General features: G+C 46.6%; 1 protein-coding gene across 1 annotated transcript in view; it reads right to left on the bottom strand.

Annotated features, from left to right (window-relative positions):
• Positions 1-16,806, bottom strand: part of EFCC1 (EF-hand and coiled-coil domain containing 1) — a 37,043-nt gene that overhangs the window by 12,175 nt on the left and 8,062 nt on the right. The gene's annotated exons all lie outside the window — the stretch shown is intronic.

Genomic DNA, 16,806 nt, shown 5'->3' with positions numbered 1-16,806 from the left:
TCCAAAACCCTGCTGGGAATGCCGTATGCAAGAAACTTGTTCACCTGTTCTATGTTGCTAGAAGGTTCCTTGTTCTCTGTGTTACCACAGGTTAATTTTTAGTGCAGGAATTTTAATATTCCTAATCATTGTTCCCCATTAGACCCTTCCCTCAGAGCCCACCTGTCGTAATTAGACATGAAAATAAAGATGCTTGATTCCAGCAGGTAGAAAACATCAGAAGGCTAAAGCTGTATTGCAATTCCTTTCTGTCTTTTTATGGCCTGTTCTGCTAAAAAGACCACAGGTCTTAAATTGCTAAAAAGACCACAGGTCTTAAATTGGTCCACAGGTTGGACACCTCTCTCCATTGGTTCAGTAACACAAACAACACCCCGGAGAGAGGTGGTTGTGGGAAAGGAATACTGGTTACTTAGAAATGTTATGGGAAGAAAAAGTATTTGCACAAAGCTGCAGTGGTGTCCTTGGGCTGGAGAAGGATTGTTTTGTCTGACTGAGCTGTGAGGAGAACTGGCTAACACTTTATGTGAAGTTCAGAGTTATCTACCAAGGCAGTGCAGAGTCTGTAAAATACAAAAGTTAAAACTCAAGGCATCAGCAGCTGCTGAGACCTGCTGAAGAACAGAGCCATCAACCCCAAGGGCTGCCTGAGGTGATTCCCTGATCACCAAAGGAAGGTGGAGTTCAGCTGTCCTTTGAGAAGAAGAGCTGAACAGTGCCATAACTTTGAGGTCAGGTCAAAAACCTCTAGAGAACACATTTGGAGTAGTCTGCTGTGGCCTCAGGTACCTGCAGCCAGTCCCAGGGAGTTTGATCCACGTCCTGTGAGGGCTGGGATGGAGCAGAGTCAGAGCCTGAGCAGTCAAAAAGAACGACCCAGAGATGGTGGAAATGTGCAGGTGAGAAGCATCCCAGAATGGTGTCAGCACTGCTGACAGCCTCCTCTGGAATTGTCCTTGTCTGAGGTCAGTGAGAGGATACCACATTGATGTGTTTTAAAGGAATGGCTTTCAAGGGATGGGACACAGGTCAAATAATGTAACTCAGGGATAGGAGTCCCCAAAGGTGCCAAATTCCCTCCAAATTCTTCTGTAGATTAGTTTTGGTCTGGCGAATATTGAATATTTCCTTTAGTTTTTCTTTTTAGTATTCCTTTAGTTTTCTGCATTAAATAGCAGAAAACGAGAGCTAAACCACCTATGGGCCCTGCTGACACAAGCTGTATAATGTGAGCTTTCTGTACAAATCTTGGTTTTCCTGCCTTTAAATTCAGCTGCAGCTGGGAGGGGACCTTGGCTGCAGGGACAGAGCAGCTGAGGCCACGCTGGACACCAGAACTGCAGAGCTCTGTTTAACTGGGCTGCTCTGAGGAGCCACACCAATGGCAGCTCCCTCAGTGCCTGTGAAACTGTAAGGAGTGGAGGTCATGAATTCACCAACAAAAATCACTATTTGAAAACATCTGGGGGGGAGAAGCTGAGCTAAACCTTGCTGAGAAGCCAGCACTTACTTTACCCCCTTGAGCAGGGCTGACCTCATTAAAAACTAATGACTTACTTCATTTGCAATTTATGGCATCATTCAGCTCAGCAACAACTGGATTTCCTGTAAAGCCAAGGGAAATAGCAATCCCCAGAAGGGAGCCTGGACAGCCATCAGGTCTGGAGAAGGTAATTCTGGAGCAGTGCACAAATAAAATGCACTGTAAAGCCTGGATATTCATCGAGGGGGCTCTGAGGAGCATCACAGAGCTTCAGAGTTCTGGACAGCTGCTGGGGGATGCTCCTTTCACAGGGATACTGCATTTACCTCCCTGCAATGTGCTGATTTTCTGGTACCTCCACAGGAATCCTCTACAATTCCTTGAGCACCGGAGTTGGTGTCTGAGCAGACTGCTCTCAGTTTTGAGCTGCAGCAAAATTTAGATTGTTTGGGTTTGAGATTCTAGAGTCAGATCACATAACACAGATGCTGATATTTCAGTGAATATTTTATTGCAGTGGTTAAGATTTTAACCTATAAACCAGGGAGGATTTTCAAGTGCCATGAAAATCTTTCCAGCAGGCGTGGGTGAAGGGGGTTGGAGGAAGAGCTGGAAGCAGGAATCTTTGCTGCTCAAACACAGGTGGAATTCTTTCCTCATTGCTATTCATACAGCATCAGATGGGTCTCCATAAATGAGAAAAGGAGTGAATAAACAGCACATTTGTTTGGGGCAAAGATCAGAGGGGGAAGGTGCCTGGGAAGGTTTGTGTGGGGTGAGCGTGGCCAGGCTTCCATGGAGACAGGGAAACAGCCCCCATTCATTCCAGAGCCTTTGTCCCAGCATAATGGACAGCAACACTCGAGAGGGGAGAGTTTGCAAAGAACTGGACCTGAAAGTAATGTCCATGACTAATTGGCTTTTAATTGGCTCTGCAGTATTGTTATGGAAACACGGAGCTGCAGGGAAACCCACCTGCTTCTGGTGCTGAGCAAACCTCGGGCTTAAACCATTCCTGACTGATCAGAAAATAACTCTGAGGAATTATTAACTTGGCATTCAGAGCCCTTTAACTCGTGTCTTTCAGAGCCTTCCTTGGAGCAGATCAAACAGCCGTGTGTGTACACTGCCCTGAGTGCAGTTATACCCACAGCTAGACTTCATTTTCCTAGTGTAGGACTGGTGGTTTTTAACCAAAATGAGGTGTGATTTTTATTTTTGCACTATTTTACCTAAGCTGTCAGAGTTCAGGGAACTCAGAGTGGTTTCAGATTTGGCTTATTCCCTGTGGGAATTAGAGGTGTGCACATTTTTGAATTATTTATGACTTTTCATTTACTGTTAAGATTGTGCTGGAGCTGAGTGTCTGTGTGGGTTTTCTGAGTACATCTGTCTCTGGTTGGTGCTGGGAGCTCCTCTCCAACAGAAATCCTATGAATGAACTTTCTATGATCAATCCAGATGCTTAATCTCAGCTTTTAAATAACTTCATCTGTCAGGCTTTAAAGATAAACGTGTAAAAGCATGAATTTTTAGTGGCTGTAATAAAAATATCCTGGCTTTATATGGGCAGTTATAAAACATAGTTATAACTTCAACTATAATGGTTACAATTCTGGGAGGTTTCCTGTTATTGGCTGATGATTTTCATTTTCTTGCCAAAATCACCATCCTCCAGAAAAAAAAAAGAAATCATTGCAGTGATGGCCATGTGTTTTCTTTCAAACTTTTCCATCTCCCTGCAGGTTGGTATGAGCAGGCAGATCCTGGGATGGTGCTGCCCCACGGAGCAAGATTGAGGGTGCTGTCCCTCCCGAGGTGACCTGGAGCACGCTGGACACAGCACAAACCTTTGTGCACACACTAAGAAATGGAATTGTTTGGGACCTGCTCTCAGCCCGTGCACAAGGAACAGCAGTGGAAGCAAACACAGCCACACCTCCGTGCCAGAACTGCCTGGATACCTTCTGTTTGTCCTTCCTGCTTTCCAAACTCAGCCTTGGAGAGTTCTGGCCCTCCCGGTGCCCTGGCTTGGACTTTGCAGAAAGATGCCTGAAAGCCCATGATCAAAAATTCATAACTAAAGTACAGTGGTGCTCTGAGCACTGACATAAATCACAGAGGAGCAGAGCTGGGCTCCTGGGGATCATTTCCTTCTGCCAGGGCATGTGGAGCAGCCCAGCCCCTCGTGTGACCCCAGGAATCCCTCCCTCATCCCCTGGGTGCTGTGCTCTGTGTCAGTGAAAATCCAGCGGCCAGGGAGCTCTTGGTGTCTTCAGAAGTGTTCTTCTAACAGAGTGCTTGACAGCTGGGTGAAGATCCTGCAGAATTCCACTCGGAAAGCTTAAAAACGTGCCAAAGCTCTTTTTGCTGTCTGCAAAACTGCAGCTGTGCCCGAGTGTGGTACAGACTCAGAGAGCTCCAACTTTACTGGCACGAAAATTCCTCCAGGATTTCTCTCAGCACTCCCAGCTTTAGAGCTGGAGTGGATGTGGAGTGACAGAAGAGGAAGGTGGCTCACTGAACAGCAAACACTGTGCCTTCAGCTGGCTGGGGGTTATTTCTGACCAGCTCCTCCTGAGAGGAAAACAGGAATGAGAGGGGAGCATCACTCCTGCACCCCAGCTGGGCACTGCCAGGAGCTGTGTGAGGGGTTTTTGTGCCTGGGGCTCCCAGCAGAGCTGTGCCAGGGCTCTGTGTGTGCAGAGGGAGCAGGAGGCACTGGGGGAGCTGAGCTGAGCTGTCAGAGCTGCCACTCCTCAGATCCTGATTAGGGAAGCAACAACAATGACCTCACTGTGTTTGCTGCTTTGTGAAAACATCCTCGGGGCTGCAGGGAGTGCTGCTGCCCACCAGAGCTCTGGAATTCTGCAGGGCCTTCAGCCCAAGCTCCCTGCCTGCTGTCTGGGTGCTTTTTGAAAGTTTTCAGTCTCCTGACAGCAGCCTGTCCTTTGCTTTCTTCAAGGGTTGTTCTGGAAGGTGACTGAAAAGTAACTCCTGAATTGATTCACAGAAATCAGAATATTCTGAATCAAAAGGAACTCCCAAAGCTCAGTCTTAAGTGAATGGCCCACAGTTGAATCAAACCCACAATCTTGGCATTTTTAACACCATGCTCTGACCAACTGAGCTAATCTCAGGGTCAATTATTTTCCTTTGCAAACATTTATATTTGCCAGTTCTTAGAGACCAGAAAATGCTGCCTAGTGACTCTGCATTTATTAGGATCCTGCCTGTTCCTTGGCAGCAACTTCTATTTTGTCTTTTGCAGGTGACCTGGTTGAATAAGAAGTGTTTTTGGGGGTGCAATGTGACACATGCAGCTGCTCCCTGGGTGTAGGGACTGATTTCCAGCAGCGCTCAGCACTCTGGCTCCTCTCCCTTCTCCATGGCTGCACCTCTGCTTGTCTCAGCAGCACCTCCCATTTCTTCTATGAACCCCACACCAAGCAGGTTTGTGTTCTATTCACCACCAAATTCACTTAAACTTATCTAACTTTAATTTACATGGACTTCTCCTGGCAGAACACTTAAGCAGGTGCATAATTTTAGCCAATCATGGCAGCTCACTGACATAAACCCAATTTAATTTGAGTTTAGCTCTAATTACGTGGCCATCAGAGGCTGCAGTGCAGAGCTACTAAATGAGGTGAAGGAGAGGGATGGTCACAGTTACAGGAAAATTCCTCCTGGGGAAGTTGGGCAAACAGGGCTCCTGTTTTCCTAGTCAATAATATTTTAACAAAAGGCTTTGGCTCTTGGCTTCTCTTAAAAAAAAAAGAGCCAATGTTTAATTGAGTTTTCCCCTCCCTATTGGAGCCTCTCCCTGCAGGATCCCAGCTGTGAGGGAGGGGATGAAGCTTTTTTGGGGGGACAAGCAGCCCCTGCCCCCCCCAGGAGCCCACAGGGGCAAAGACCCTTCCTTTGGACACTCTCACAGGTATTTAGAACACAGATACTTCCTCTTGTTTTCAGAGAGCTTCCTCAATAGATTTCCACAGGAAAAGAGGGAAATCTGTATGAAAAACAGGAAGCAGTCCTCAGGAGCTTTCTGTGATCAGCACTAGGAGGAAGGCTTAAAATAAATGTGGTTGTTTGAAGCAGTAGGTGATACCAGTGGTGTTCTCTTAAGTAAAAACAGTGATTAAATTTAACATCACAGGGCTGCAGCAGAACTAAAAACCTCAGGTGTTTATAAGATATATTTAGCTTTTCATTGTAGCTGACAGTGGGTGATCAGCACTGAAACTTGTGGATCCAGGTCTTCACACTGTATTTTCTATTTTCACTTCACTGCCCTGGGCAACCCTTTTGGAACACTTCCCATCTGTCTCAGTCTTGGATGGGATCCCAAACTTTCTAATGCTGATCCCATTCCTCTCGCCCCCAATGTAAGACTTGATCTTTTCCCTTGGCTTTTTCACCTTCTGTAATTCAGAATTCAAAGTTTCTAACCCTGAGATTTATGCACTAGAAGGGAAGACAGGTCAGGATAAATCTGACAAAATCTGACATGCAGAAATATTTGTTAATTAAAACCTTCTGGAGGTTTTGCCCTGATCCTTTCTGATCCAAACTCCCACCAGGTTCCAGATATTATGGAGTTGTTCTAGATTTTAATGTGGGCACTGCAAAGGGAGGGGAAATTTGTAACTCTCCACCTTCAAAGCAAGAACATTTACCCTAGGAAAATGTCCCAGTCCCTATCTGGCTGCATTGGGAATCTCCTTAGGCTGTGGAGTGTTAGGTAGGTGACACGGGCCCATCAAAAATGGGGATATAGCATGTGGAATGACAACTCTGAGGGGAGAAACTCTTCAATTTGTAAATCCTTCAAAGGAAATTTGACCTGACTTTTACTGTCACTTTCTTCATTTCATAAAGCCAAACATCAGAAAGAAGAAGATGGATTTGGCCTTCACAGTATGCTGTTTGCCTTTGAGAACTTAGGGATAATAATACATTCTGTGCTCATTTCTGATACAGAAAATGGCAAGAAATGAAAGCAGAGGATGTTTCTGAGCTCCACTGTTAGGCTTTGGTAATTAGACACATAGTGTTTCAAGAGATACATGAAATAAAAGCTCACACTCCTCACAATGCAGAGGCATCTGAAAGAAAACCTCTTTTATCCACTCCACTCAGCTGGCAATGCTGCTGCTTGGATTTTTGAAGCCGTAGCAGCAACACCCCAGGATTTCCCGGAAACATTTCACGTTGTAGGTTTTGAAGTTTCCATCAGAGGCAGCCCAGAAGGCTTTGGAGATGTGAGAGGGTCCCTTTGAGGCCAGAGCTCAGGCAGCAGTGATGTGCTGCAGAGTCCTGGGCTCCTTTCAGCTCAGTCCCACCACAAAGCCTGGGGGGTTTGGTTTGCTGCCCCAGCCAAAACTGCTGGGAGCACTGGAGTTTGTCAAGAGACTGCTGCATCTGAGAGGGGCTGAAAAATACAGCAGCAGGGCTGTGGAGTGAATGCACAGATTTCCTGGTTTGGGTTTCTGCAGATACCTTAAACAACTAAATGCGGAAAATAATCAATACAGTCCGTGCAAAGTGCAGTGTTGTTGCAGTGTTAAGCCTGAGATTTATCAGCAGAGCGCCCTTCTCCCTCCAAACCATCCTTTGTGGCTCTTTAAAATGCTCCTGATTGCTGTGAGCCCAACCAGGGCAATCTTTCCCTGCAGGAGCATTTGCTGCCCAGGAGAGGAGCTGGGAGAGGCCCTGACAGTGCCCTGGGAGAGCATTTTCAGTCCTGCAAGAACAGCTAAAGGTGCCCTTTACCACACCCTGCTGCCTTTGGGTGGGAAACATTCAGTGGGAAGGGACTGGCAGCCATCAGCCAGTCCAAGTGTAACTCTTCTTAATCAGTGTTTGCTTTTTAAATCAGCTGTATTTGATATTCATGATGGAGTTCTCTAGAATTCATAGCACTCAGCCTTCCCCAAGACATGCACTGATGTGAAGAGATTTAAAATGAGATTTTTCTGAATAATCTAACCAGATAATTTCATCATGCTCCTTTATCACATAGACATTTCTCTAGGACTAAAATATTCGGGATACAGCCTGTATTTTATATCTTTGGTTCTGACAAGGACAGTGTAACCTCTATAAAAATAGATCCCTGAAATAACAAACTTGAATGTCAGATTCAAAATATTCCTCAGTCCCTGGCCAGGGTTGGACAGTACAAAGTATAAGATCTATTACACAAAGCTCCTTTCTCATTTTGCCACGTAAACCAGCAGTTACTTTTTCTGGTGACAAGAGCTGTTACAAATAATTGGAATGGTTGTAGGATGTGTATCAATAAAAGCCACTGCTGAAAATCCAGCTCCCTGTATTCCTAAGCAGTGCTGGTGGGGGATGAGTGAAGTCTGGGATGGTTTGCTCCTGTTGAAGTGAGTAATGCAGAGTGTGCCCTGCAGTTAATATCTCCTTTTGTGTCATCTGCTTAAGCTTTGTGTTTTACAGCACAGCTCTCCTGTCTGGTTCTTCTCCATTTGTGGTGTCAGGTAATTCTTCTGTCCTCAGAGGGGTTTTAAAGGAAGAGAGGGAATTAATATTTCATTCCTTTTTTCAATGAGATAAAGTGTCTTTCTATCTTAGGACTACCTGGACTAGAAATAAGAAAAATCCTTTTTTCCAGGGTTATAGAACACCATTTTCTCTCCCTGACAGTCCCAACAGGGTGTGAGACACCAAGTTAGAGCTGCCTTTATGGGCAGAGAGAGGTGAGGCCCTTGGGTATGAACGATACCACACAGATTGCTGAACAGAATCTTCAATATTGGCTATGCATCACACCAAGCAGCTGGAGTGAAGTGAGCAAACTGCACAGAGAAATGGCAGTGCCTGCCTGAGCCAGCCAGCTGCAAACAGCACGAGGCCAAGGGAATGGAAATGTTAAAGCACAGATTCTATAATAAATAGATAAACTTCAAATTGCCAGGATGTCCCTCACAACAGCAAGGAGCTGCTATTGATGACAGTGGTCAAGAAAACTTGTCCAGATTTTCTTTATTGTCTAATTTTTAATGTAGAAGAACAGTTCTAGGGTGCCTAAATAAAACCATGATCATTCTGACTGGAAATAACCTACCACAGACACCTTCTGTTGTGTATTAGTGTTTCCTTTCTAGGGCTTTTTCTTCTTCACTTAATCAGGAGCTGATCCTGGCCCAGCTGGGAATATTTCCATATTTCCCTCCTGTTCCTGGGTTATTGATCTGGACCTGTTTGGTCCATCTTGTTCTGTTGTACAGACTATTCTGAAAATGCTCTGCTTGCCCCCAGATCCCAGGCCCTGTTGAGAACCTCTGGGCCAACACTCTTTCTTACAAATGATGTTTTTCAACTGTGTGGGGAGACACTCACTGTGCCAGCACATCAGAAACACTGAGCCCAGCTTTTCAGATTAAACTAAATTAAACTCTGCTGTAGGCAGGAAGGGCTGAAAGGCTCCTGGCAGTACTGCTGTGGCTGTCTGTGACACAAAGGTGACATCTCCATCCAAGGGCTGTGCTGCTCCCCAGCCCAGCAGGGACTGCAGGGTGCACAATGGGCAGCCCCCAGCACAGCCAGAAAGGGAAAGCCCGACCTAAAGGGGCTTGAGCAGGGCTTTGTCACACCAGATTTGGGCTGGGCTCTTCAGCCACCTAATCCCGTCTCTTACTCATTTATATCCCACAAGGAGAAGCTTGTGAGGGGTGTGCAGGGAATCTGTGAGAGGTTTCTGATGGGGGAATTTGGGCTAAAGCTGAGACTCAGGGATTTTCCCAAATTAGAGCTCGTATTTATCACTGTAGCTCAGAAACTGTCCCTACCAGAGGAACAGTTAAGCCATTTTGAATCCTGCTAATCTCCAGCTATCAGTGATACTTGTGCCTCTGAATGAGAGGGGTTGTTACAAAGGAATTAAAGAGCATCTCTAAGCTTGGAGTCACCTCACAGGTGATTGTAGGAGCAGCAGCTGGCGGGGGTAAGAGCTGCCTTCCTCTGTGGCCATTAAAATCACCTTTTTTTGGTGTGAAGGGGCAACATCCAGAGCTGGTCTGGAGAGTGAGCCAGGCGTGAGTGAGCTTGGTTCTCACAGCTGCCACCTTGGACTCCTGCAGATGAAGCCAAGGCAATGTCAGAGACTCAAACTCTTATTTTGTCATTTTGTGTGTATTAAAGCCTCAAAGACAATACCTAGAGAGGCATTTCCTTGCTCTTCTTGGATCTGGTGCAGTCTTAGTCCTTCCCTGGCCTTTCACTGTGGTATTTCAGTAATTTCCATGGTGACTCAGGTGGAGTCATCTTTCTACTTAATACCTGCTAAGCGTTAGGTTTTTTTAAAATCGATATTTTATGTGCTTGTTTAATCTGTGTAACCTTTCCTCAAGCTCAGCACTGTGCAGGAAGGTGCTCCAAGCTTGTGGGACCCACTGGGTGAGACTCATTTTGTTTTCTGTCTGCTTTGAACCTGTTCTCTGCTTTCATGAGCTGGCTCACAGTTCCTGTGCTCAGAGGCTGAACAATTCTCCCCTATTCATCCTCTGGATGAAAATTTTACAGACCCATTTCACATCTCTCCAAAGCTATCTCTCTTCCACATCTGCAAGTGGCTAAAATAATTTCCAGACTTTGTTTTTTTTCCCCCTCTTGTTGCCTTTTCTAGGCCTCTTGCAGTTTAATTGGTTTCAGTGCAAGGATCATGAATTTCCTTGCTCTGATACAGGTGTTCTGTGAATGTGCATAATTATTTTCTTTGTATTGCTCTCTGTTCCCTTTGTAATACATTTTAATATTTTATTTGCTTTCCTCCCTGCAGCTTAATAACTGAGCAGATACACTCCTAGAGTTATAAAGCTCAAAGATATAATTCTTCAGCAGCTGTAATAAAACTCTGAGTTCATTACCGTATCTGTTTCACTGAAGCTGAAAGTGTTGTTTGGGGTTGGTTTTGTTTCTTAGCCCCCAAAATGAATCTGATTTAATTTGTGTGGTACCTGCCACCATCCCAATCACTCAGTGTCCTAAGATCAGTCTGCAATTCTTCACAGTTGATCCTGTTTTTTTTAATCTTGACTAACTGAGCAATTTAGAATTTTCTATTTCCAGTATTATTTCACCTAAAATTTTCCAGTATTATTTCACCTAAAAACCAAACGATAATTACAATACTGGAGCTTTCCTTGCCATGTGATATGAAGCAGATTTCTCCAAACAAAACATGTCCAGACCAGCAGGTGTGGTTGAAGTTAGGATAAAGCCAAAGTCAGGTATCCATCCCCCCTCAGTGGATATTCTGATCTGAATCCAAGCTTTGTGATTCAAAGTGGAGCCGTGAATCAAATTACTGAGCTGGAACTTCCCTGCTTTGAGTTGCAGAGATTGTTTCAGACTCATCTCTGTCCAATGGTCTCTTCTGCAGGGCTTAGTGAGAGGGAAACAATCTGATATATCCTGGGGTTTAACATCAGACAGGGTGCAGCTTTTAAAGCACAAATGTATCTTCTAAACTATAAAATCCAGAATGCATTTACAATGCACTTCATCCACTAAGTACATTACCAATGTGTGCAGGTGAATTTGTTTAATCAAGGAGGGAGGGGAAGCCCTTTAAATTTAAGGATACACAATCTAAGCCACATAAGCTTTTTAACACCTGTTTTATAGCACTCACCTCTGACCTGGCACTGTATATATTATATTCTGGGCCAGACCACGGGTTTACAGTTTCATTTATAAAGTAATGGAAAAAACAAAGCATTTTTGTAAAGCTTGGCATGGCAGCATATATTCCCAGAATCCTGGGAGGACTTTTGTCACTGAAAAGTTGCTTCATTCTGAGCTTGGTTAAAATGCAAACTAAAATCCAAAACCACTGGTTTGCTCAACTTCACCAAAAATAATAAACCCCTGGAAGTGAACCCTGGTCTGTGCATGTTGAGCTGATGGGTGGTTCATAAACCTGCCTTTAAAAACAGAGCAGTGCCTGCTTTTCTTCAGGTACCCCAGCAGCCCTCCCAGGCCACATTCACCCTGCCCACTGTGAGCTGTTCCAACAGAACTCAGTTCAAGTTTTGGCCATTTGGACATTGTCTGGAGCCTTTCTGAGGCTGCCTGAGGAGGTGCAGGTGCCCACAGGTGACCTCCACACCTGGCTGGAGGTGTTCTCCATGCAGGAGCCTCCCTGGCAGGAGCAGGGCAGGAAAAGGGAAGGGTTTCTGTGCCCACCCTAGGCAGAGGCAGTGCCCATGAGCTGGGGGAAGGCAGAGATGAGCTGGGGGAAGGCAGAGATGAGCTGGGGGAAGGCAGAGATGAGCTGGGGGAAGGCACTGATGAGCTGGGGGAAGGCAGAGATGAGCTGGGGGAAGGCAGAGATGAGCTGGGGGAAGGCAGAGATGAGCGGGGGGAAGGCACTGATGCCTGCCTGGCCTGTCCATCCCCACTGCCCACGCTGGTTTGCAGCCCCATCCTCACCCACAGCTTTGATTTGAGCTCCCGGGTCAGCAAAAGGCTGGCGAGGGAGGGAGGATGAAAGGAGGTGATGCTTTGACAGCTCCTTTCTCATGGAAACAAGCAGGGCTGCTGCTTCTCCCCCCTCTGCCCTCCACAGCCTTTTCTTTCTTCAGAGGAGGGTTCAGCTCTGCCTTCCAGGCACTGCCCAGACTGCAGGGCTGGGGTGTTCTATGGGCTCTGCCCGTGGAGTCATTGCTCTGCTCGGGGGTTATGTGCTGTTTGTTTCCTGCATATAATGACAGGTGAATGTGGATTAGTAGAATTAAAGGTTTGGCTTGAGGACACGAGGTAGCAAAGCCTCAATTACTGCCTGGTGATTTCTGTGAGTCATCTTCGCTCAGGAAACAGAGATCCATTAGTTCAGCTGCTCCACGGGAACCTGCCACAGGAAAGCTCCCTCTGCTTGGAAGGGGAAGGAATGAATGCTGCCTTTCCAGCATTAATAACTTTCTGTTCTAAAAACATCATCATTTGATACAGAGGTAGTTTGGATTATAAGCAAGGTGCATCCTAACTAGGAGAAAATACTTGTTTGATGCAAGATATTGCTGCTTGCAGAAACAGGGCCTTAACTGGCAAGGCTGGAGAACTGCAATAATGCATAAATTACTTTTAATACTTCAAAACCAGGGCCAAGCCTTAGGGATTGACAGTTCCTCAATTTTATAAACAGTACAGGTCTAAACTGTAAGGGTCTTAGATCCTTAGTGGTGGGGTTTTGATGTGAAATCAAAGCTTAGATCATTCATATCCCACTCATTATTTACCTCAAAAGTTTTATACTTATTTAATTTCCAAGGTTCCTATTTTTAAATGCATTTGAAACATCCTTTGGAAACTGTAAATCATGAACAAAAGCAGGCAGGGAACAAGGGGAGAGGGAGGAAAGCAGCAAAGTGTAAGATTGACAGCACAGGAATAAACCTGGTGTAAAATTCTGCTGCAGAGAGAATAATCACAGCTTTTCTGAGAGATCCCAACCCCTGGCTCCACTGAAAGGTCTTTTGTTCAAAGTCAGTGCATTTACCCAGGAATATCCTGCCAGTGGTGGGAATATTTCACAGCTGGAAGGCTTCTGAACAGCCTGCACACCCCAGCCAGGGCTCCAGAAGCACAGACACAGTTTTACTGACAAATTAAACTGAGAACATTCTTATTCTTGGTTTTCTGATCCTTTTTTCTCTGCTGAAGGAATTGTCCCTGGGGAATGTGGACAGCATTGGAAATTAGGCAGAGCCATGTACATTCATTAATGGAAACACAGACCTTTCAGATTAAGGATCAGCTTCTGTCCCAACTTTTGCTTTAAACAGACTGAATATTTTCCTTTTTGTTTTGGTTTGGTTGAATTAGAAATCTGAGGAAAAAATATTTTGCAGCTAAGGAAACTGCTTCTTCAACATGAAACCAAAGTGAATGATTTAATTGAATGATTTAATTTTCTTTTTTTATATCTTAAAGTGTTACTTTGGAATTTGATTTATTAATGCAATTCAGATAGTGATGGGGGGCTCATGGGTGACAACAGAATGGGCAGCAAACCCTCCTCTTCTGCAATTTTCACAGGCACTGGCTTTGCCCTGATTGCTCCTCTTTCTGCCTTGTGTCATTTTGTGCCAAGCAGTTCCCCTCAGACCTACCAGCTCCAGGAGAGTGAAAATGCTGCTCTCAGAGCTTGGCTTAAACCTGCCCAAGCTGTGCTTTAAACTTGGCTGACCTCCCCCAGATCCTCCCTGCTGTGTGAACTCACGCCAAGGACGCGTGAGGGGGTCAAGTGCAGAGAGTAAAAGCAGAGCAGATGTGCAGGGAGTGTTCTGATTTCTCAGTGTTCTGATTCATGGGACACCACAAACCCTCCCTGAAATGTTCTGCTGTGGGCAGAGGCTCTGCACAAAACAAAGCACAGGGCCTGATTGGATTCTGGGCATTTATTGAAAGGTTTGGGGGCTTTCACTGCACTCTGGCTCCCAACACTCAGCACCTCTGCTCCTGAAAGGGATGATGAGTGCTGTGATGGCAATTAACACTCCAGGCAGCCTTCAGGGAGTATTTTCCTCCTCAGACAAGGAGAGACTGTAACCCAGCATCAGTCACAGCCTCTCCACCTTATTTTTCAAGTGGTTTGAGAATGATGCTGTGAAGGCTGAAGTTGTTTCAGAGAAGGAACTTCCTAATGCTCCGAGCTTACATTTGGCATTATTGGCTGACCATTTCTTTTTTTATAAAGGACATTCCTATGTGGAAAGGTGCACAGAACACAGGTAGATCCTGGGATACACATACCTGCAATAAAGGTCAAGCTTCAGGCCATGCTTTATGTTTTCAGTCTCTGAAGTTGAGCTTTAACTTTGTGATCCCTTAAGGCCACACATACCTATTCATTTTTATTAGAATTTGCCAAATTTTCAGATGGGTATTATGAAAAGCTATAAAAATGTCTAAAAATTCTTTTTTCAGAGACCAGGAATGCATTTTACAACTTTCAGGTTGCTTGGCGAGCACACAGATTAGGTTTCACATCTGGAATTGTGAAAATATCATAGAATTAGAGAGTGGTTTGGGTTGGAAGGGACCTTAAAGTTGATCTTTAGATCTTTAGGTGGTCTTGAAGATCCCCTGCCATAGGGGGGGTGGAACTGGGTATACCTGGATTTCTGTAATAAAGGACTGAAGCAGATACATTGACCAGCTTCTCCTCCTGCCCTCCTTCTCCCCTCCACAACCTCAATCAATCTTTGAATTTCCACTCTGGGATTATCTCAGACCAGAAATCTGTAAGACCAGATCCATTTAACCCAGGTTTTACTTACAGTGCAGGACATCCTTTTCTAGCTTTTTTTCCATTATTTTTTTTTTCCTTAGGATGTGACTGCAGTTTTCTTTAGGTTTTTTCAGGGGCTGCAGTTCTGAATAGCTGAGGTTCAGATTCCCAGGCAAGTCCAGGGAAACGTGCTGAGTTCCACAAAGAGCATACCCCCAGCCAGGCATGAGAGAGGCAAATATCAGCCTGGATTTTAATCCTGCTGCTAAGCAGGCAGGTGAGACACTGGCAAAGCTGAAAGGATACCCAGGAGACTGAAGGGAAGGGAACAGCACAGCAAACACGGGCAGTGATTGAGCAGCAGTCCCAAACAGAACAAATATTTGCAGGGCTGCTGAGTGACTGCCTGGTGTCACTGGAAGTGCAGGAGTTGCCTGGACTGGATTTCCTCACATCAGGGACATTTGTTAGCTCAGCCCCAGCGTCCTCTGAGCCCAGGCAGGTTTAAATGCTGGTGCCTCTGCTCCTGGCAGGGTATTCACAGTGTGCCTGAGGGCTGCGTGTGATGCAGGACCACGGCTGGGGTTGGTTCTTGCTGAAACCCCAAATCAGTGACTCTGGGCTGGGAGCTCTCCTTCCTGAGGGTCACAGCCCCTCACTCTGCTGAGGGTCACAGCCCCTCACTCTCCTTCCTGAGGGTCACAGCCCCTCACTCTGCTGAGGGTCACAGCCCCTCACTCTCCTCTCTCCTTCCTGAGGGTCACAGCCCCTCACTCTCCTTCCTGAGGGTCACAGCCCCTCACTCTCCTTCCTGAGGGTCACAGCCCCTCACTCTGAGGGTCACAGCCCCTCACTCTCCTCTCTCCTTCCTGAGGGTCACAGCCCCTCACTCTGCTGAGGGTCACAGCCTCTCACTCTGAGGGTCACAGCCCCTCACTCTGCTTCCTGAGGGTCACAGCCCCTCACTCTCCTTCCTGAGGGTCACAGCCCCTCACTCTGAGGGTCACAGCCCCTCACTCTGCTTCCTGAGGGTCACAGCCCCTCACTCTGCTTCCTGAGGGTCACAGCCCCTCACTCTGAGGGTCACAGCCCCTCACTCTGCTTCCTGAGGGTCACAGCCCCTCACTCTGAGGGTCACAGCCCCTCACTCTGCTTCCTGAGGGTCACAGCCTCTCACTCTCCTTCCTGAGGGTCACAGCCCCTCACTCTGAGGGTCACAGCCCCTCACTCTGCTTCCTGAGGGTCACAGCCTCTCACTCTCCTTTCTGAGGGTCACAGCCTCTCACTCTCCTTCCTGAGGGTCACAGCCCCTCACTCTCCTTCCTGAGGGTCACAGCCCCTCACTCTGCTGAGGGTCACAGCCTCTCACTCTCCTTCCTGAGGGTCACAGCCCCTCACTCTGAGGGTCACAGCCCCTCACTCTCCTTCCTGAGGGTCACAGCCCCTCACTCTGCTTCCTGAGGGTCACAGCCCCTCACTCTGCTTCCTGAGGGTCACAGCCTCTGCTGGGGACTCCAGTGTTTGGGTTGGAAAAGGGTAGAGGAGGAAGATTTTTCTTTAAAGTGATGTTTGTGTGTGAAATCCATCTTTTTTGGGGAAGGGGCATAAGACAAGGCAGGCAATCTGTTGACCAGCAGAAAGTTTGTGCTGTAAGAGTCTGGTTCTGGGAGGACTGAACAAAGTGAGGGCAGGCAGATGAAGGAGGGATAAGCACAGCTGTCACCAAGCTGCTGCCTGAATTTCCAGGCACTAATTCAGGGAAGAAAAGCTGCAGAAACAATGACTGCACATCCCCTTGGCAAAAAGGAACCCCTCTGGTGTAGGAGGGGTTAGCATGATCCAAACCATGCACACAAGGGCGGGGGAGGCAGCTGTGAAAGGCCCTGGGGTGACAGAAGCAGCTGTGCCTGGGGCTGTGGCTCTGTGCCTGTGCTGCAGCAAGGGGTGAGCTCCAGCAGGGCCAGCCACACAGCCAGGAGGGGACAGACAGGGTGTCCCCGTGTGTGGCACTGCCACTGTGCCACCCCTGACTCACTGCCACCCACACAGCAAACAC

This window comes from Prinia subflava, chromosome 14, assembly GCF_021018805.1.
Source record: "Prinia subflava isolate CZ2003 ecotype Zambia chromosome 14, Cam_Psub_1.2, whole genome shotgun sequence".
NCBI classification, from domain to species: domain Eukaryota; kingdom Metazoa; phylum Chordata; class Aves; order Passeriformes; family Cisticolidae; genus Prinia; species Prinia subflava.
Note: the sequence above shows the minus strand (reverse complement) of the source record. Positions and strands in the feature narration are given on the sequence as shown.